At 51.4% G+C, this 20,396-nt stretch overlaps 1 protein-coding gene across 6 annotated transcripts in view; it reads left to right on the top strand.

The window, feature by feature from the left end:
• The window catches only part of MFSD11 (major facilitator superfamily domain containing 11), a 134,664-nt gene extending 117,535 nt beyond the window's left edge, over positions 1–17,129 (top strand). The window contains exons 16-17 of one of the 6 annotated variants that reach the window (XR_008650809.2): positions 12,528–12,611; positions 17,074–17,124. The gene's annotated coding sequence lies outside the window, so the exon portion shown is untranslated. Of the gene's footprint in view, positions 1–4,483; positions 7,409–12,527; positions 12,612–17,073 lie in introns of those variants that run through there. The other 5 variants (XR_008650808.2, XR_008650811.2, XR_010115513.1 and 2 more) reach the window with 5 other exon arrangements.
• The last annotated feature ends 3,267 nt before the right edge of the window (positions 17,130–20,396 follow it).

Raw genomic sequence — 20,396 nt, 5'->3', positions numbered from 1 at the left:
AGCACCCGGAGGACAGATCTTGGTGGCTGTCAAGGCTTTGGTTTTAGCTGTGGAGGAAGACAGAAGGCACCAGAACCCTGGGCTCCCCTATGAGGTATTAATCCTGAAAGCTACATTTGCAGGCCCCGCTCAGTGCCCCATAATCCTCACCACGGCCCGAGCAGGGAGGTACTTTTTTTTTTTTTTTTTTTTTGAGATGGAGTTTCCCTCTGTCGCCCAAACTGGAGTGCAATGGCGCGATCTCGGCTCACTGCAACCTCCGCCTCCCAGGTTCAAGAAATTCTCCTGCCTCAGCCAGGATTACAGGCATCCGCCACCATGCCCAGCTAATTTTTGTATTTTTAGTAGAGATTGAGTTTCTCCGTGTTGGTCAGCCTGGTCTTGAACTCCTGACCTCAGGTGATCTGCCCACTTTGGCCTCTTAAAGTGCTAGGATTATAGGTGTGAGCCACTGCGCCCAGCTGGAGGGATGTGATCTAATGACATCATTCATTTACTTATTTAGAGACAGTCTTGCTCCATCACCTGGGCTGGAGTGCAATGGCACAATCATGGCTCACCGCAGTCTCGAACTCCTGGGCTCAAGTGATCCTCCCACCTCAGCCTCCCTAGGAACTGGGACCACAGGTGCGCACCACCACACCTGGCTAATTTTTGTATTTTTTATTTTGCCATGTTGCCCAGGGTGGTCTCGAATGCCTGGATTCCAGCGATCTTCCCACCTTGGCCTTCCAAAGTGCTGAGACGCCAGGTGTGAGCAGCTGAGCCCAGCCTTATGATGTACGTCATTTATACGGTTGAGGAGGCCAAGCCCAGCCAGGCGGGAGAGGTGCTCCAGCCCATGCACCTGTAAGCGGCAGTGCTGAGATGTGCACCCAGGGCTGTCTGATCCAAAGTCTGTGCTTTTACATAAGATACTTCGCTGGGGAGTCTTTTTTTTTTTTTTTTTTTTTTTGAGACAGAATCTTGCTCTGTTGCCCAGGCTGGAGTGCAGTGGCGTGATCTCAGCTCACTGCAACCTCCCCGCTATGCTGGGGAGTCTTAGGGTTAGCTCAGGGCTATGGCTGAAATGTTTGCCTTCTGCCCCCGCCAAGTTCATATGTTGAAACCTCAACTGGTGTGACAGTATTTGAATATGGGGCCTTGGGGAGGTAATTAGGTCAAAAGGGTGGAGCCTATGTACATGGATGAAAGCCCCTATAAAAAGACAAGAGAGAGCTTGCTTCCGCTCCACTCTGCACCAGTAAGGATACAACAGGGAGACGCCACCTGCAAGCCAGGAAGACAATCCTTCAGTAGCCTTCAGATCTGCCAACACCTTGATCCTGGGTTTCCGGCTGCCAGACCTGTGAGAAAGTGATGCCCGTCATTTAAGCCCCTGGTCTTTGATCTGTTACCGCAGCGTGAGCTGACCACGCACTCAGTGTGAGGCGATGACCTTTTTCTCAACCATGTGCAAGTGGTATTTCTGCGTGCTTCAAATATCACAGGCCGGATTGTCAGGAAGCCAAGGAGGGGCCTTTTGGAAGAGAATGATGCTGAGCCATCCAGGTCCCTGGACAGCCAGTAGCCCTGAGGCAGACAGAAGTTTGGACAACTCAGGACAGGGAGCTTGGAGGGCAGCCCCTACATGTCTGAGTGGTCCCTACCTTGTTGACTCAACTCTTCCTTCAAGGCAAGAGCCGCTAAGGACAGTCAGGACATCCTACCGCCCAAGGCTGTTGAGCTCGGCCAAGGGTAAGTCTAGGGCTGGATGAGCTATGCCTGGGGCTCAGGTGCCCCTGGTGGGGCTGAGCACAGCGCAGGAGCTAGGCCTGGCTTCTCTGAGACTTGCAAGTCACACAAAATGCCTTCTATTCCACGGAGTGAGAGAGTGGAACTAAGTAAGAGGGGGGCAGTTTTAGAAGCTGGGTGAGGAGGTGGGAGAGGGACCTGATAAGGGCTTGGGCCTGGCAGTTAGAGGAACAGGCAGAGGGGTTGGGGCCAGGTGCGGAGGCGGGGGATGGGCCACAAGGTGGGGTAGGTGGGGGGAAGGTGTGGAGAGGAGGGGCGGGGTGGGCATTATGGGGTTCTGTAAGAGAGTTCGGGGGCAGGGGCCAGGTGCAGTGGCTCATACCTGTAATCCCAGCACTCTGGGAGGCTGAGGCGGGCGGATCACCTGAGGTTGGGAGTTCAAGACCAGACTGGCCAACATGGTGAAATCCCATCTCTATTAAAAATACAAAAATTAGGCTGGGCACGGTGGCTCATGCCTGTAATCCCACCACTTTGGGAGGCTGAGGTGGGTGGGTCACCTGAGGTCAGGAGTTTGAGACCAGCCTAATATGGTGAAACCCCATCTCTACTAAAGATACAAAATTAGCTAGGTGTAGTGGCAGGCGCCTGTAGTCCCAGCTACTCGGGAGGCTGAGACAGGAGAATTACTTGAACCCGGGAGGCAGAGGTTGCAGTGAGCCAAGATCACGCCACTGCACTCCAGCCTGGGTGACAGCGCGAGACTCCGTCTCAAAAACAACAACAAAAAACAAACAAACAAACAACAACAAAAAATTAGTTGGGCGTGGTGGCGGGCGCCTGTAATCCCAGCTACTCAGGAGGCTGAGGCAGGAGAATCAATTGAACCCAGGAGGTGGAGGTTGCAGTGAGCTGAGATCGCGCCATTGCACTTCAGCCTGGGTGACAGAGCGAAACGCTGTCTCAAGAAAAAAATTAAAAAAGAGAGAAAGAGAGTTCGGGAGAATGGGAGCAGAGGTCCCTGGAGATGTTCCCTTTTCCTGGGTCTCCAGCAGCCCCCACTGACATCTCACTGAGTCCCTGTGTTCTCTGATATTCCTGAACAAGACCCAATTCATTATCATCCTAAAAATTGATTTAGGGAAAAAAAAAAGTAGAGCCTTCAGCTCAAAGAACTGCTGAGATCTGGGATGATGGATGGCTTTATTAACATGCTTCAATTATATATTTATCAAATTAAACCAGCAGCCAAGGGACACTTAATTAAGATTCTTTGTCATCAGAGGAGAGAAGATGGGAGAGAGAAAGGGCTTATGACCCATATTCTAGGAGGAAAGGTTTAAGTGCCCAAAATAATATGTCAGAGGCCCTTGGGAGGGTTTGGTGGCCGGCAGTAATGAGGGCTGTCTTCACCGTGGGAATCCGAGTATGGGTTTGAGTCTTTCTTCCCTAAGTGTTTTCTCTTTATTAAGCTCTCATCAGAGATGTGACATTTATTCAGCACTGGTCCTCCATGTTAACAAACACACCATGTCTGTTAAGATGTCAGAGCACAGGGCAGCCAGGGAGTCTGGGTTCAAATCCCGACTCTTCTTACTAATTGTGTAATCATGGGCAAGTTACTTCATTAAAAAAAAAAAAAAAAACTGAGATATAATTCACATAAAATTCACCCCTTTAGAGTGTACAATTCAGTAGTTTTTAGTATATTTATAAATTCTTAGTATATTCACCATTGTGCAAACTTCACTTTCCAGTTAAAACATTTCCATCACCCCTGTATTAGTCCGTTTTCACCCTGCTGATAAAGACATACCTGAGACTGGGCAATTTACAAATGAAAGAGGTTTATTGGACTTACAGTTCCACGTGGCTGGGGAGGCCTCACAGCCATGGCGGAAGACTAGGAGGAGCAAGTCACATCTTACATGGATGGCAGCAGGCAGAGAGAGAGAGCTTGTGCAAGGAAACTCCTCTTTTTAAAACCATCACATCGGCTCGGCGCGGTGGCTCATGCCTATAATCCCAGCACTTCGGGAGGCCAAGGCGAGTGGATCACCTGAGGTCAGGAGTTTGAGACCAGTCTGGGCAACATGGTGAAACTCAGTCTTTACTAAAAACACAAAAAAATTAGCCCAGTGTCATCATGGGCGCCTGTAATCCCAGCTACTCGGGAGGCTGAAGCAGGAGAATCACTTCAACCCGGGAGGCAGAGGTAACAGTGAGCTGAGATCATGCCATTGCATTCCAGCCTGGGCAAAAAGAGCAAAATTCCATCTCAAAATAATAAAAAATAAAAATAAAAAATAAAACCATCGGATCTTGTGAGACTCATTCACGATCATGAGAACAGCACAGGAAAGACCCGCCCCCATGATTCAATCACCTCCCACAGGATTCGTCCCACGACACGTGGGAATTGTGGGAGTTACAATTCAAGATGAAATTTGGGTGGGACACAGCCAAACCATGTGAATCCCCAAGAGAAACTCCATACCCCTTAGTGGTTATCCTCCATTCCTCCTGTCCCTAGGCCCTGGAACCATGAATCTGCTTTCAGGTTCTATGGCTTTGCCTATTCTGGACATTTCATGTAGATGGAATCTGCAATATTTGTCCTTTAGTGTTTGGCTTCTTTGACCCAGCATAATGTTTTCAAGAGTATTTCATTCCTTTAAAAATTTAAATGTGGCAAAATGCACATAACATAAAATTACCATCTTAATCTTGTTTTTTTTTTTTTTTTTAGATGTGGTCTTGCTCTGTCACCCAGGCTGGAGTGCAGTGGTGCCATTGAGAGGTGACAGCGTGCTGGCAGTCCTCGCAGCCCTCGCTCGTTCTTGGCGCCTCCTCTGCCTGGGCTCCCACTTTGGTGGCACTTGAGGAGCCCTTCAGCCCATGGCTGCACTGTGGGAGCCCCTTCCTGGGCTGGCCGAGGCCGGAGCCGGCTCCCTCAGCTCGTGGGGAGGTGTGGAGGGAGAGGGGCGGGCGGGAACCCAGGCTGTGCCCGGTGCTTGCGAGCCAGCATGAGTTCCGGGTGGGTGTGGGCTCGGCGGGCCCTGCACTCGGAGCGGCCGGTGGGCCCTGCCCACCCCGGGCAATGAGGGGCTTAGCACCTGGGCCAGCGGCTGCGGAGGGTGTGCTGGGTCCCCCAGCAGTGCCAGCCCACCGGCGCTGCACTCCATTTCTCACCAGGCCTTAGCTGCGTTCCCGCAGGGCAGGGCTCGGGACCTGCAGCCCGCCATGCCTGAGCCTCCCCCCTCCGCCTCCGTGGGCTCCTGTGCAGCCCGAGCCTCCCCGACAAGCACTGCCCTCTGCTCTGAGTGCCCAGTCCCATCGACCACCCGAGGGCTGAGGAGTGCGAGCACACGGCGCGGGACTGGCAGGCAGCTCCACCTGCAGCCCCGGTGCGGGATCCACTGGGTGAAGCTATCTGGGCTGCTGAGTCTGGTGGGGCCTTGCAGAACCTTTATGTCTAGCTCAGGGATTGTAAATACACCAATCAGCACCCTGTGTCTAGCTCAGGGTTTGTGAGTGCACCAACACTCTGTATCTAGCTACTCTGGTGGGGCCTTGGAGAACCTTTATGTTGATACTCTGTATCTAACTGATCTGATGGGGACGTGGAGAACCTTTATGTCTAGCTCAGGGATTGTAAATGCACCAATCAGCGCCCTGTCAAAACAGACCACCCGGCTCTACTAATCAGCAGGATGTGGGTGGGGCCGGATAAGAGAATAAAAGCAGGCTGCCCGAGCCAGCAGTGGCAATCCGCTCGGGTCCCCTTCCACACTGTGGAAGCTTTGTTCTTTCGCTCTTTGGGTCCACACTGCCTTTATGGCTATAACACTCATACGGAAGGTCTGCAGCTTTGCTCCTGAAGCCAGCGAGACCACGAACCCACTGGGAGGAACAACAACTCCCGATGCGCCGCCTTAAGAGCTGTAACACTCACCATGAAGGTCCGCAGTCTCACTTCTGAGCCAGCGAGACCACAAGCCCACCAGAAGGAAGAAATCTGAACACATCTTAACGTCAGAAGGAAAACTCCAGACACGCCACCTTAAGAGCTGTAACACTCACTGCGAGGGTCCGTGGCTTCATTCTTGAAGTTAGTGAGACCAAAAACCCACCAATTCCGGACATATCATCATGGCCCACTGCAGCCTCAACCTCAGGCTCAAGCCATCCTCCTGAGAGGTGACAGCGTGCTGGCAGTCCTCGCAGCCCTCGCTCGCTCTCGGCGCCTTCTCTGCCTGGGCTCCCACTTTGGTGGCACTTGAGGAGCCCTTCAGCCCACCGCTGCACTGTGGGAGCCCCTTTCTGGGCTGGCGAAGGTGGGAGCCCGCTCCCTCCGCTTGCAGGGAGGTGTGGAGGGAGAGGTGTGAGCGGGAACCAGGACTGCATGCAGTGCTTGTGGACCAGCTGGAGTTCTGGGTGGGCGTGGGCTTGGCGGGCCCCGCACTTGGAGCAGCCAGCCAGCCCTACCAGCCCTGGGCAATGAGGGGCTTGGCACCTGGGCCAGCGGCTGTGGAGGGTGTACTGGGTCCCCCAGCAGTGCCAGCCCACCGGCGCTGCGCTCAATTTCTCACTGGGCCTTAGCTGCCTTCCCACAGGGCAGGGCTCGGGACCTGCAGCGCTCCATGCCTGAGCCTCCCAACACCTCCATGGTTCCTGTGCGGCCCGAGCCTCCCCCACGAGTGCCACCACCTGCTCCATGGCGCCCAGTCCCATCTACCACCCAAGGGCTGAGGAGTGCGAGTGCAGCAGGCAGCTCCACCTGCAGCCCTGGTGCAGGATCCACTGGGTGAAGCCAGCTGGGCTCCCGAGTCTGGTGGAGATGTGGAGAACCTTTATGTCTAGGTCAGGGATTGTAAATACACCAATCAGCACCCTGTGTCTAGCTCAGGGTCTGTGAATGCACCAATGGACACTCTGCATCTAGCTGCTCTGGTGGGGCCTTGGAGAACCTTTATGTCGATACTCTGTATCTAACTGATCTGATGGGGATGTGGAGAACCTTTATGTCTAGCTCAGGGATTGTAAACGCACCAATCAGCGCCCTGTCAAAACAGACCACTCGGCTCTACCAATCAGCAGGACATGGGTGGGGCCAGATAACAGAATAAAAGCAGGCTGCCTGAGTCAGCAGCGGCAACCCGCTTGGGTCCCCTTCCACACTGTGGAAGCTTTGTTCTTTCGCTCTTTGCAATAAATCTTGCTACTGCTCACTCTTTGGGTCCACACTGCTTTTATGAGCTGCAACACTCACCGTGAAGGTCTGCAGCTTCACTCCTGAAGCCAGTGAGACCACGAGCCCACCGGGAGGAACAAACAACTCCAGACTTTTCACCTTAAGAGCTGTAACACTCACTGCTAAGGTCTGCAGCTTCCCTCCTGAGCCAGCAAGACCACGAACCCACCAGAAGGAAGAAACTCCGAACACATCCGAACATCAGAAGGAACAAACTCTGGACATGCCGCCTTTAGAACTGTAACACTCACCGCGAGGGTCCGTGGATTCATTCTTGAAGTCAGTGAGACCAAGAACCCACCAATTCCGGACACGCTCCCATCTCTGCCTCCCGAGTAGCTAGAACAACAGCCACCATGCCTGGCTAATTTAAAAATTTTTTGTAGAGATGGGATCTCCCTCTGTTGTCCAGGCTGATCGCCGGCCTGGGCCTCCCAAAGTGCTGGGATTACAGGCATGAGCCACTGTGTCCACCCATCTTAATTTTTTTTTTTTTTTTTTTTTTTTAGTTGGAGTTTTGCTCTTGTAACCCAGGCTGGGGTGCAATGAAGTGATCTTGGCTCACTACAACCCCCACCTCCCCGGTGCAAGCGATTCTCCTGCCTCAGCCTCCTGAGTAGCTGGGATTACAGGCATGTGCCACCATGTCTGGCTAATTTTTGCATTTTTAGTAGAGATCGGGTTTTACCATGTTGGTCAGGCTGTTCTCAAACTTCTGACCTTAGGTGATCCACCCACCTCAGCCTCCCAAAGTGCTGGGATTACAGGTGTGAGCCACTGTGCCTGGCCTCATCTTAATCATTTTTATGTGTACAGTTTAGTAGTGTTAAGTACTAAATATTACTATGCGATCATCACCACCATCCATCTCTATAACTCTTTCATCTCGTAAAACTGGGCGGGGCACTGTGGCTCATGCGTGTCATCCCAGCATTTTGGGAGCTGAAGTGGGAGCATCACTTGAGTCCAGGAGTTGGAGAGCAGCCTGGGCAATATAAAGAGACCCCTCTAAAAAAATTAGCTGAGTACGATGGTGCATGCCTATAGCCCCAGCACTTGAGAGGCTAAGGAAGGAGGATAGCTTGAGCCCAGAAGGTAAAGGCTACAGTGAGCTGTGATCATGCCATTGCACTCCAACCTGGGCAACAGAGAGAGAGACCCTGTCTCAAAACAAAACAAAATGAAAAAACCCCACAAAACTCTATACCCGACAAACCACTCTGCATCCTCTCCTCCCTGTCGCCCTTGGGAACTCTCCATTCTTTCTGTCTCCCTGAGTTTGACTATTTTGGAACCTCATGTAAGTGGAATCCCATAGTATTTGTCTTTTTGTGTGTGACTTATTTCACTCCATGATGTCTTCAAGGTTTGTCTGTGTTGCAGCGTGTGTCAGAAATTCCTTTTTTTTTTTTTTTTTTGTGGCAGAGACAGAGTTTTGCTCTGTTGCCCAGGCTTGAGTGCAGTGGTGCAATCTGGACTCAACTGCAACCTCTGCCTCCCTGGTTCAAGCAATTCTCCTGTCTCAGCCTCCTGAGTAGCTGGGACTACAGGTGCACTCCAGCACGCCTGGCTAATTTTTGTATTTTTAGTAGAGACAGGGTTTCACTATATTGGTCAGGCTGGTTTCGAACTACTGACCTCAGGTGATCTGCCTGCCTTGGCCTCCTAAAGTGCTGGGATTACAGGCATGAGCCACAGCACCCAGACATAAATTCCTTCCTTTTTTTTTTTTTTTTGAGATGGAGTCTCGCTCTGTTGCCCAGACTGGAATGCAGCGGCGTGATCTTGGCTTATTGCAACCTCTTACCTTCTGAGTTCAAGCAATTCTCCTGCCTCACCACATGCTTCACGGCTTAAAACAACACGGATTTATCATCTTACAGTTCTGGAGGTTGGAGGTCAAAAATGGTCTCTTGAAGGTGTAAATCAAAAATAAAATTCTGGCCGGGTGCGGTGGCTCACGCCTGTAATCTCAGCACTTTGGGAGGCCGGGGCGGGCGGATCACGAGGTCAGGAGATCTAGACCATCGTGGCTAACACGGTGAAACCCCGTCTCTACTAAAAATAGAAAAAAATTAGCCGGGTGTGGTAGCGGCGCTGCTTGGGAGCTGAGGCAGGAGAATGGTGTGAACCCGGGAGGCGGAGCTTGCAGTGAGCCGAGATCGCGCCACTGCACTCCAGCCTGGGCAACAGAGCGAGACTCCGTCTTAAAAAAACAAAAACAAAAATTAATAAATAAAATTCTAAGGTCCCCCCAGCCATCTGAATGGACTCCATCCTCTTTGCCATTATGCCCTCTTCCCTTTTGGAATTCGGGAAAAGCTGACTAACATTGAACATCAACATAGACTTCATCTGATAAGAAACATTCATGATCTACTCTCTCTGAAGCCTGCTACCTGGAGGTATCATCTGCATGATAAAACCCTGGTCTCTACAACTTCTTGCCATAACCCAGACACTCCTTTCTACTGATAATAACTCTTTCAACCAATTGCCAATCAGAAACATTTTATTTCTTAATTTATTATTTTACTATTATTATTTTTTTCTGAGAGGGAGTCTCGCTCTGTTGTCTAGGCTGGAGTGCAATGGTGTGATCTCGGCTCACTGCACCCTCCACCTCCTGGGTTCAAGAGATTCTCCTGCCTTGGCCTCCTGAGTAACTGGGATTACAGGCATGCGCCACCACACCTGGCTAATTTTTTGTATTTTTAGTAGGGATGGCGTTTCACCATATTGGCCAGGCTGGTCTCGAACTCCCGACCTCAGGTGATCCTCCCGCCTTGGCCTCCCAAAGTGCTGGGATTACAGGCATGAGCCACCACGCTGGGCCTAGAAACAATATAAATCTACCTATATCCTGGAAGCCCTCCCCTCCCACTGCTTCAAGTCGTCCCGCCTTTCTGAACTGATCCAGTGTATATTTTAAGTGTATCTGATTGATGTCTCATGTCTCCCTAAAATGTATAAAACCACACTGTGCCCTGACCTCCTTGGGCACATGTCGTCAGGACTTCCTGAGGCTGCATGATGAGCACATCCTTAACCTTGGCAAAATGAACTTTCTAAATGGATTGAGACCTGTCTTGGATCCTTCTGGGCCCACAGAGGCTAAAGTCAAGGTGTTGGCCGGGCTGCGTTCCTTCCGGAGGCTCTGGGGGAGAACCTACCTCCTTTCCTTTTCCAGCTTTTGGAGGCTGCCTGGATCCCCCGGCTTGTGGCCTCTTCCTCTGCCTTCAAGGCCAGCGAAATGGCTGGTGGAGTCTTTCTGGTGCTGTCTCACTCTGACATTCTTGTTTTGCCTCCCTCTTCTATATATAAGGATCCTTGTGTAGGAGTGACAGAACCTTCTGTCTCTCTCCTGGAGGTTCAATATTCGAGCCTGAAAAATGCACTCAGCAGGAGACAGATGAGCAGGAGGAAAGACACACATTTATGAGGTGCATGTTCACAGGGGTCACACAGGGTAGGCGCCTCCAAGAAGGACCAGATGGTTGAAGCTTAAATAACATTTAGAGCTACAGAAAGAATTAGGGGCTTGCAGGCTCCTGGAGGGTGGTGGCGACCAGCAATGGAGGGTGAGGGCAGGAGTTCCACTGGGAACAAAGGCATTAGTCTCTCCTCTGGTTAGTGTAGGTTCTGGGCACAAGACAATTGCATTCCTTCTGGAGGAACTTCCCATAGATAAGGGAAGCTTCAGGAAAGCCCCTCCCTGTGCTTTGGGAAAGAAAGGATGGAGACACATGATGGAGACTGGAGAAGGGCAGAGAGACCTCGGTTCTGAGGCTGCTTCTTTAGTTCAAAATACAGCCCTTTGCATCGGTGCATTCCACATCTGCAGATTCAACCAATTGCTAATGGAAAACATTAAAAAACAATCATAACAATACAACATTTACAAATAATACTGGCTAGGCATGGCAGCTCATGCCTGTAATCCCAGCACTTTGGGAGGCTGAGGTGAGTGGATTACTCGAGGTCAGGAGTTTGAGATCAGCCTGGCCAACATGGTGAAACCTCGTCTCTACTAAAAATACAAAAATCAGCCAGGCCTCGTGGTGCCTGGCTGTAATCCCAGCTACTTGGGAAGCTGAGGCAGGAGAATCACTTGAACTCGGGAGGCAGAGATTGCAGTGAGCTGGGCGACAGAGCGATACTCGGTCTCCAAAAATAAATACAAATTTAAAAATGTAGAACTATTTACATAGCATTTATGTTGTGTTAGGTATTATAAGTAATCTAGAGATGCTGTAAGGTGTATGGGAGGGTGTGTACAGATAACATGCAAATATGACATAAGGAAATTGAGCATCCTTAGATTTTGGTACCTGCAGGGGTGTTGCAACCAATCCTGCTTGGATACTGAGGGATGACTGTACTTAGCATGTCAAAGCGCCATATTTTGGGGTGTCATTTTCTGACTTCCAGCACTTGGGGTTACATTAGGCCTGTAACAGTGAAGACGCAAAGAACCAACATCACTCCTTGCATTTGTGTTTAAGAGGCCTTTTCTCATTCCTGCACGTCTGCTAGGATAATTTTAGAGCACTGAGACAAAATGCAAAACAGCAATCATGTCGTTTTTGAAACTAACTCTGGGATTAAAGGCAAAGTCTGTAAACAACTAGCTATGTTTTGTTGATGGTTTACAGGCACACTGTGACCGGACCAAGGACAAATAAGTTCTCAACCTCTTCTGACCCTCACTGATGTCCAGATGCCTGTGGTCCTTCGTCACCTCTAGATCCCAACGCCCACCTCTTCCCCATATCCCCTTCCCACAAAAACCCTCTGGCTAGCCTAAAAAATTCGAGTTGTTACTTTTGAACACTAGTTCACCATCTTCCTGGTTTTGCTGGCTTCCTGAATAAACCTGCTTTTCCTCCCGCCAACCTTACTGCTCATGTCTGGCTTTTAGGTGGCAAGCAGCTGAACCTGGGTTCAGTTGAAGGCCCACCCAGATAATCTAGGATAATCTCTGGTTTTTTTTTTTTTTTTTTTTTTTTTGAGACAGAGTTTTGCTCTTGCCCAGGCTGGAGTGCAATGGCATGATCTCAGCTCACTGCAACCTCCACCTCCCGGGTTCAAGCGATTCTCCTGCCTCAGTCTCCTGAGTAGCTGGGATTACAGGTATGCGCCACCATGCCTGGCTAATTTTTGTATTTTTAGTAGAGACGGGGTTTCTCCATGTTGGTCAGGCTGGTCTCGAACTCCTGACCTCAAGTGATCCACCCACCTAAGCCTCTCAAAGTGTTGGGATGACAGGCGTGAGCCACCACTCCTGACCTAATCTCTGCATTTTAAACTCAGTTGATTAGCAACCTAATTCTCACAGGTTCTGGGGATTAAGAGGGGGACATCTTTTGGGGCTGATTCTGCTGATCCCATATTTCTGCAGTGATCTGTGGTCTAACCAGAGAAACTGTTCAGAAAGAAAGGGGGTCTGTATTAGTCCGTTCTCACATTGCTATAAAGAAGCACTGGAGACTGAGTAATTTATAAAGAAAAGAGGTTTAATTGGCTCACTATTCCACAGACTGTACAGGAAGGATGGCTGGGGAGGCCTCAGGAAACTTAAAATCAAGGCGGAAGGCAAAGAGGAAGCAGTCGCAGCTTCACGGTAGGAGCAAGAGGAAGGTGGCGGGAGGTGCTACACACTTTTAAACAACTGGACCTTGTGAGAACTCACTCACTATCACGGGAACAGCAAGGGGGAAATCTGCCCCCTGATCCAGTCACCTCCCACCAGGCTCCTTCTCCAACAGTGGGGATTACAATTTGACATGAGATTTGAGTGGGGACACAAATCCAAACCCTATCAGTGTCATTAAAAAAAAAGTTGCCCTGCTAACTTTTTTAATCCCCTGTAAATCTAAATAAAATAATGATGTGAACATGATAACACATTTAGAGTCCCTGGTTCATTTCCTGGCTGTATTATTCTGTTTTCACACTGGTATAAAGATACTACCTGAGACTGGGTAATTCATGAAGGAAAGAAGTTTAATTGATTCACAGTTCCATGTGGCTGGGGAGGTCTCAGGAAACTTACAATTAGGGCGGAAGGGGAAGCAGCCATCTTCTTCACAAGGTGGCGGGAGAGAGAAGAATGAGGAATGAAGGGGAAGAGCCCATTATACAACCATCACATCTCATGAGAACGCACTCGCTGTCTCGAAAACAGCATGGGGAAAATCACCTCCAGGATCCAATCACCTCCCACGGGGTTCCTCCCTCAACACCTGAGGATCATGGGGATTACAATTCCAGATGAGATTTGGGTAGGGACACAGAGCATATATCACTGGCATATAGTACATGCTCAGTAAATGGAACCTCCTGATCATGATAAAGCTTTCACCTGTGTTTCCAGCACTGGGATGGGGCCTATGTGGAGGAGGAGGGCTGCCTGTCTGGTTGGTGCCTGCTTGGCTGGCCACACACACCCCAGACACAGTGGTTACCTTTCCCGCAGAACAGGGCAAGTACAATAGCTCTGCTCGCAGCTCCCACAAACCGTGCGGTAGAATGGCCTCCTGTCATAAATAAAAATGAATCCTAGATGCTGCCTTTCAATCAGAGGATTAGCCTAAATGTTGTGAAACAGAAAGCATAAAATATGCACTGGAGAAGCAGCTCTCCCCACCTGGTGGCCTCTGCACTCGAGGTGGCTGGCGTGTGAGGGCCAGTTGTCCCCGCGCAGTGCCGCTGTTGCTGATTTGTACGCGGTGTCAGTAAATGCTGTTATGACATTATTAATGCTGCACACTCCGGCAAAGGACAATGGCCTATTGCCTCGTAATGTGCTGTGTGCTGCTGCAGTCGGAGCACATTAAATGGGGATTTCAAACATGGTAAACGGCTTGTTTCTCTTCTCCCTCTACTCACCCCAGGCCCCGTCTGTGAGCTCTAAAAACAACCTTGAAGGCTTCGGAAGGTAGGGGTGGCAGTCGAGGCTCTGATGCCCAGTGAGGCTCCAGCGGGACCAGTGAGGGGGTCCAGGGGTCCCTAGGAAGCAGCCCAGCCTTCCCACCCCCAGAATGCACCTAGGAGTGTTGACTTTCCTCGCTGGGGCAGGGAGGTGTCTGGACAGCTTGGCCTGAGGCTTGAGGGTGGTGGGGTAGTTCAGGGAAGCTGGACTTGCCAGGTGGGTGGGCTGGTGGGCTCACTGCTCTGCCCTCCAGTGACACCCGTGGGGGGCCCAGATGGTAGGCCTTCCAGTGGATTTTATTGGTCTTGCACAATGTTCTAAAAATACTGAGCCTACATTTTAAAATTATGCGACTTCACAGGAGAAGCCCAGATTTCTGGCTTTTCTTGAAATAACTGGGCCCACAGTCACAAAACACAATGGTGGCGTGTCCCCTTCGGGGGCTGCAGCCCTTGACGGTCTTTAGCCACGCTGGTCATTTGAACTAGGTCCCCGTAATGGGTTAAACAGTGTCTTCCCCAATCCATGTCTTCCCAGAACCTCAGACTCTGACCTTATTGGAAATAGAGTCTTTGCAGATTTAACTAGTTAAGATGAGGTCCTGTAGGATTAGGGTGGGTCCTAAATCAGTGAGTAGTGTCCTTACCAGAGGAGGGATTTTCAGGCACACAGAGATACGCCCAGAGAAGGCCAGATGGAGATAAGGCAGAGATTGGAGTAATGTAGCTACAAGCCAAGGGCTGCCTGGGGCTACTAGGAGCTGGGAGAAAAGCCTGGGGTGGTTTATCTCTCAGAGCCTGGAAGAAACAGACCCTATCAACACCTTGATTTCAGACTTCTGGTCTTCAGGAAGCTGAGGCAGGAGGATCGCTTGAGCCCAGGAGATCGAGGCTACAGTGAGCTACGAGCGCACCACCTCACTCCAGCCTGTGTGACAGTGCAATGCCCTCTTTCTTATAAAATAACAAATAGATAAACAAGGACTGGCATCAGGTGTCCCTGTTTCCAAACCCCTTCCCTTTTCACTGTTTCTTGAGGCTATCAACAGACCCACAGCCAGCCACATGCAGAGCACGACGCACATTCGCCCAGGTGCCCTAAATATAGCACTTCCAGCCCCTCCCCTTGAGCACGGTGAATGTGAAGAAATAAATTCCAGTTGCCTTAAACCACGCAGGTTGTGGTGGTTTGTTGCGATTGCCTGGGAAACACCCCACTCCCCTTCCCTTGTTTCCTGGCCCACCCTCTCAGTATTTTGAGTTTGGACCTCTGGATGGCAGGACTTACCTCACTGCACCCCAATCCCTTCCCCAGAGTCCTCTGCCTGTTTGGACACAGGCCTCTACTGCCTGGCCAGGGAATTCTGCCGACTGGGCTTCTTCTGACCCCTCCAGCCAGGCCAGCAGGACCCAAGGGCAGGGAGAGGGGCTGGAAATGCTTTTTTGTTTGTTTGTTGGTTGGTTGGTTTGTTTTGAGACGGAGTCTTGCACCGTTGCCTGGGCTGGAGTGCAGTGGCACAATCTCGGCTCACTGCAACCTCCGCCTCCCAGGTTCAAGCGATTCTCCTGCCTCAGCCTCCTGAGTAGCTGAGATTACTGTATTAGTAGAGATGGGGTTTCACCACGTTGGTCAGGCTAGTCTCGAACTCCTGACCTCATGATCTGCCCACCTCGGCCTCCTAAAGTGCTGAGATTATAGGTGTGAGCCACCGCACCTGGCTTTTTTTTTTTTTTGAGACGGAGTCTTGCACTGTGGCCCAGGCTAGAGTGCAGTGGTGTGATCTCAGCTCACTGCAACCTCCACCTCCCAGGTTCAAGCGATTCTCCTGCCTCAGTCTCCTGAGTAGCTGGGATTACAGTCACCCGCGACCAGGCCCAACTAATTTTTTGCATTTTTAGTAGAGACAGGGTTTCACTATGTTAGCCAGGCTGGTCTCGAATGCCTGACCTTGTGATCCACTCGCCTTGGCCTCCCAAAGTGCTGAGATTACAGGCATGAGCCACCGTGCCCGCCCAGGAAGTGCTATATTTAGGGCACCTGGGTGAATGTGCATCCTAGCCCTGCATTGGCTGGTTGTGGGTCTGTTGATAGCTTCAGGAGAGAAATAGTGAAGAGGGATGGGGTTTGGAAATGGGTACACCTGATGTCAGTCCTTATTTATTTATTATTTTATAAGAGACAGGGCGTCACACTGTCACACAGGCTGGAGTGCAGTGGTGAGCTCATAGCTCACTGCAGCCTCGATCTCCTGGGCTCAAGTGATCCTCCTGCCTCAGCTTCCTGAGTAGCTGGGACTGCAGGTGCATGACACCACACCTGGATAAATTTTAAAGTTTTTGGTAGAGATGGGGTCTCACTATGTTGCTCAGGCTGGTTGTCTCAAGCTCTTGGCTTAGGCATTCCTCCTGCCTTAGCCTCCCAAAGTGCTGGGATTACAGGTGTGAGTCACGGCACCTGGCCCACTGTCAGTCCTTGGCCGGGCCCTGCAGCAGGTGCCGCCGTTCCTACTCCCCTGTTCTCCTCTGGCTTGCTTCCAGAGACTCTCCTTCCTCCTCAGGAGGCCACAAGTATTTGTCCAGAACAGTGCTTCCCCACCTTGCCTGTGTCGGCATAACCTGTGGCATTAAAGCACCAACATGCCCAGGTCGCACCTCAGGTACTGGATCAGAATAAGGACAATTTTGCTAAATTCTGCGGGTGATTCTGCTGGAATCTGGGATGAGAACCACCAGTTGATGAGGCAGGATCTTGGGATCTTGGTGTGGGTCCCCCAGAAACAGATGCTGAGAACAGGATTCTGCAAGTGGTTTATTTGGACAGTGACCCCCAGGAACATTGACCAGGGAGTGGAAGGAGACAGGAAGGAAGAGAGTGAACACAGGGGCATCACAGGGCTGGCTACACCATGGGTGACTGGAGCTCAAACTTGCTGGGAACCTGGGGGAGCCATGGGGTAACACGCCGTGGAATATCCCCCTTAGGGAGAGGGAGTGGGGGTGTCTATCCACTGCTTGAGGGCTGCTTCCAGGGTGTTGATCCTTTGTCCAGGGTCCTTTTTTCTTGCCCTTTTATGTTCTAGCATATTCCCATAGCCATTAAGAAAAGTCGTCAGGCAGAGAGTTGAAGGTGTTCTCAGTAATCTGCCTCTTAGCTTGCAGAGGTGACTGCAGTGGGAACCAAGGCGGGGCACAAACAGCATCTGTTCCTGATGGACAGTAACAACAACAATGAGAACCACCATGCTGGAAAGGCTCAGGAGGTCCTGGCAATGGGCTACTTACCTGCATTAAGCGGCTCAATCCTCAGAACAGCTCTACGAAGCAGGTTATAAGGAGCCTTTATAGTTGAGGAAACTGAGGCATGAAGAGGTTATATCCAAGACTGCATGATGTGGGATTCACAGTTTTTCTCCTAATGCCTACAGCACAGTGGAGAGCAAGCAGGACTGTTTACACTGAACTTTACTGCAGACAAGAGGCCAAAAAAAGGGGACAGACTTCAAAAGGAACAGGCAGCTGGACAATCTGGCTTGCAAAATGCCACTGGCTGGCCTAGCACGGTGGCTTGTGCCTGTAATCCCAGCACTTTGGGAGGCCGAGGCAGGCGGGTCACTTGAGGTCAGGAGTTTGAGAGCAGCCTGGCCAACATGGTGAAACCTGTCTCTACTAAAAATACAAAAATTTTGCATTTTTACAGGCATTTATTACAGGTATCGTGGCACGTGCCTGTAATCCCAGCTACACAGGAGGCTGAGGCAGAAGAATCCCTTGAACCCAGGAGGCCGAGTTTGCAGTGAACCGAGATTGCGCCACGGCACTCTAGCCTGGGAAACAGAGTGAGATTCCATCTCAAAAAAAAAAAAAAAGTCACTGGCTGTCCTCTGCTTCCTTCCCTCCCTGGCCCAAGCCAGCTGTCAAATGGCAGACAGGCTCTCCTGCTCCAACCTCAAAGTCCAGATCTAAGGGAGTGTGGCCCAGAGGAAGAGGGGAGTACCCTCCCCTACCTTCTAAATTCTGGCTTCTGTGGAGGGTAGGCCACCTCCCCAGATGACCCACACCAGAGGTGGCCATGCCTTCTAGGGAACCCCATCTCCACCACTGAGGAAGAGGCTTCCCCTTTGGTGTAAAATGGCAACCAGATATAAATGCCACCCCCTTGAGAGGTGACAGCGTGCTGGCAGTCCTCACAGTCCTCGCTTGCTCTCGGCGCCTCGCCTGGGCTCCCACTTTGGTGGCACTTGAGGAGCCCTTCAGCCCATGGCTGCACTGTGGGAGCCCCTTTCTGGGCTGGCCAAGGCGGGAGCCGGCTCCCTCAGCTTGCAGGGAGGTGTGGAGGGAGAGGCGCCAGCGGGAACCAGGGCTGCCCGGTGCTTGCGGGCCGGCTGGAGTTCCGGGTGGGCGTGGGCTTGGCGGGCCCTGCACTCGGAGCAGCATGCCGGCCCTGCCGGACCCAGGCAATGAGGGACTTAGCACCCGGGCCAGCGGCTGCGGAGGGTGTACTGGGTCCCCCAGCAGTGCCAGCCCACCGGTGCTGCACTTGACTTCTCACCGGACCTTAGCTGCCTTCCCACAGGGCAGGGCTCGGGACCTGCAGCCCACCATGCCTGAGCCTCCCACCCCTTCCATGGGCTCCTCTGCGGCCCGAGCCTCCCCCATGAGCGCCACCCCCTGCTCCACAGCGCCCAGTCCCATCGACCACCCAAGGGCTCAGGAGTGTGAGCGCACGGCGCGGGACCGGCAGGCAGCTCTACCTGCAGCCCCGGTGCGGGATCCACTGGGTGAAGCCAGCTGGGCTCCTGAGTCTGGTGGGGATGTGGAGAACCTTTATGTCTAGCTCAGGGATTGTAAATACACCAATCAGCACCCTGTGTCTAGCTCAGGGTTTGTGAGTGCACCAATCGACACTCTGTATCTAGCTGCTCTGGTGGGGCCTTGGAGAACCTTTATGTCTAGCTCAAGGATTGTAAATACACCAATCGGCACTCTGTGTCTAGCTCAAGGTTTGTGAACACACCAATCAGCACCCTGTGTCTAGCTCAGGGTTTGTGAATGCTCCGATCGACACTCTGCATCTAGCTGCTCTGGTGGGGCCTTGGAGAGTCTTTGTGTTGATACTCTGTATCTAACTGATCTGATGGGGACGTGGAGAACCTTTATGTCTAGCCCAGGGATGGTAAACGCACCAATCAGTGCCCTGTCAGAACAGACCACTTGGCTCTACCAATCAGCAGGACGTGGGTGGGGCCAGATAAGAGAATAAAAGCAGGTTGCCCGAGCCAGCAGTAGCAACCCACTCAGGTCTCTTTCCACACTGTGGAAGCTTTGTTCTTTCACATTTTGCAATAAATCTTGCTACTGCTCACTGTTTGGGTCCACACTGCTTTTATGAGCTGTAACACTCACCGTGAAGGTCTGCAGCTTCATTCCTGAGCCAGCGAGACCACGAGCCCACCGGGAGGAAGGAAGAACTCCAGACGTGCTGCCATAAGAACTGTAACACTCACTGGGAAGGTCTGCAGCTTCACTCCTGAGCCAGTGAGACCACAAACCCACCAGAAGGAAAAAACTCAAACACATCCGAACATCAGAAAGAACAAACTCCAGATGTGCCACCTTAAGAGCTGTAACACTCACCACGAGGATCTGCGGCTTCATTCTTTAAGTCAGTGAGGCCAAGAACCCACCAATTCTGGGCACACTCTGAGCCTACCTAATGAGAAGAACCCCCAATTAAAAGAGAGACACCCAATCAGAAGGACCATTTCATTCCTTAGTGTAGATATGGCTTATTGCCAGGGTTTGCGGCAGATGTAGGCACCCAGGCATGAGGTGTGATTTAGAGGCCTGGCAGAGACCTCTGCCCTCCAACATGTCCTTAGCCAGCCTGCCACGATGCCCAAATTTCCCACCACCATTCATCACTCTTCTGCACAAAGGCACGGTCAGCATGTCCTTGTTCAATGCAAATTTGTTACCTAGCCCGTGTAACACATTATATCTGCTAACACCAATTTATCACCCATTTTCACATTAGCAGAGAGCAAGGCAGTGAGGTAATGGAACTCAGGATCGGTAAATTTTGATGGAGCAGGAAAAGCAGAGAATGTGAGTCACGGCCAGTGAGTAATGGCCCAGGAAGGGGGCCGGGAGGTGGGCAGGGCAGGCAGCAAGGGGCCTGCATATGGGGGATTAGAGGGGACCAGGCCCAGCTGGAGGAAAATAAAGTCTTCTCGCATAAGCCAGGCTGCAGCATCGTAGCCTGAGCTGGGAAGACCCTCAGAGTCATTTGACACATGACTTAGGCTTTGGGCACTTCCCAGGATGGGGTGGTCAGATATGACCTCGGGAAGTTCTTTTGAAGCTGGAGAGCTTTCTTCAGGCTGGCTCTGCGAGCTCCCAGGAGTCTCAACCACAAACACATCTCCAAAGCCAGGAAGTGCGAGGAGGGGGAGGGGAGGACGCCCAGATGCTAAGA

The sequence above is a fragment of the Symphalangus syndactylus genome, chromosome 14, assembly GCF_028878055.3.
Source record: "Symphalangus syndactylus isolate Jambi chromosome 14, NHGRI_mSymSyn1-v2.1_pri, whole genome shotgun sequence".
Classification (NCBI taxonomy): Eukaryota; Metazoa; Chordata; class Mammalia; order Primates; family Hylobatidae; genus Symphalangus; species Symphalangus syndactylus.
The sequence above is the reverse complement of the archived record's forward strand: the minus strand, read 5'-3'. Positions and strand labels throughout refer to the sequence as shown.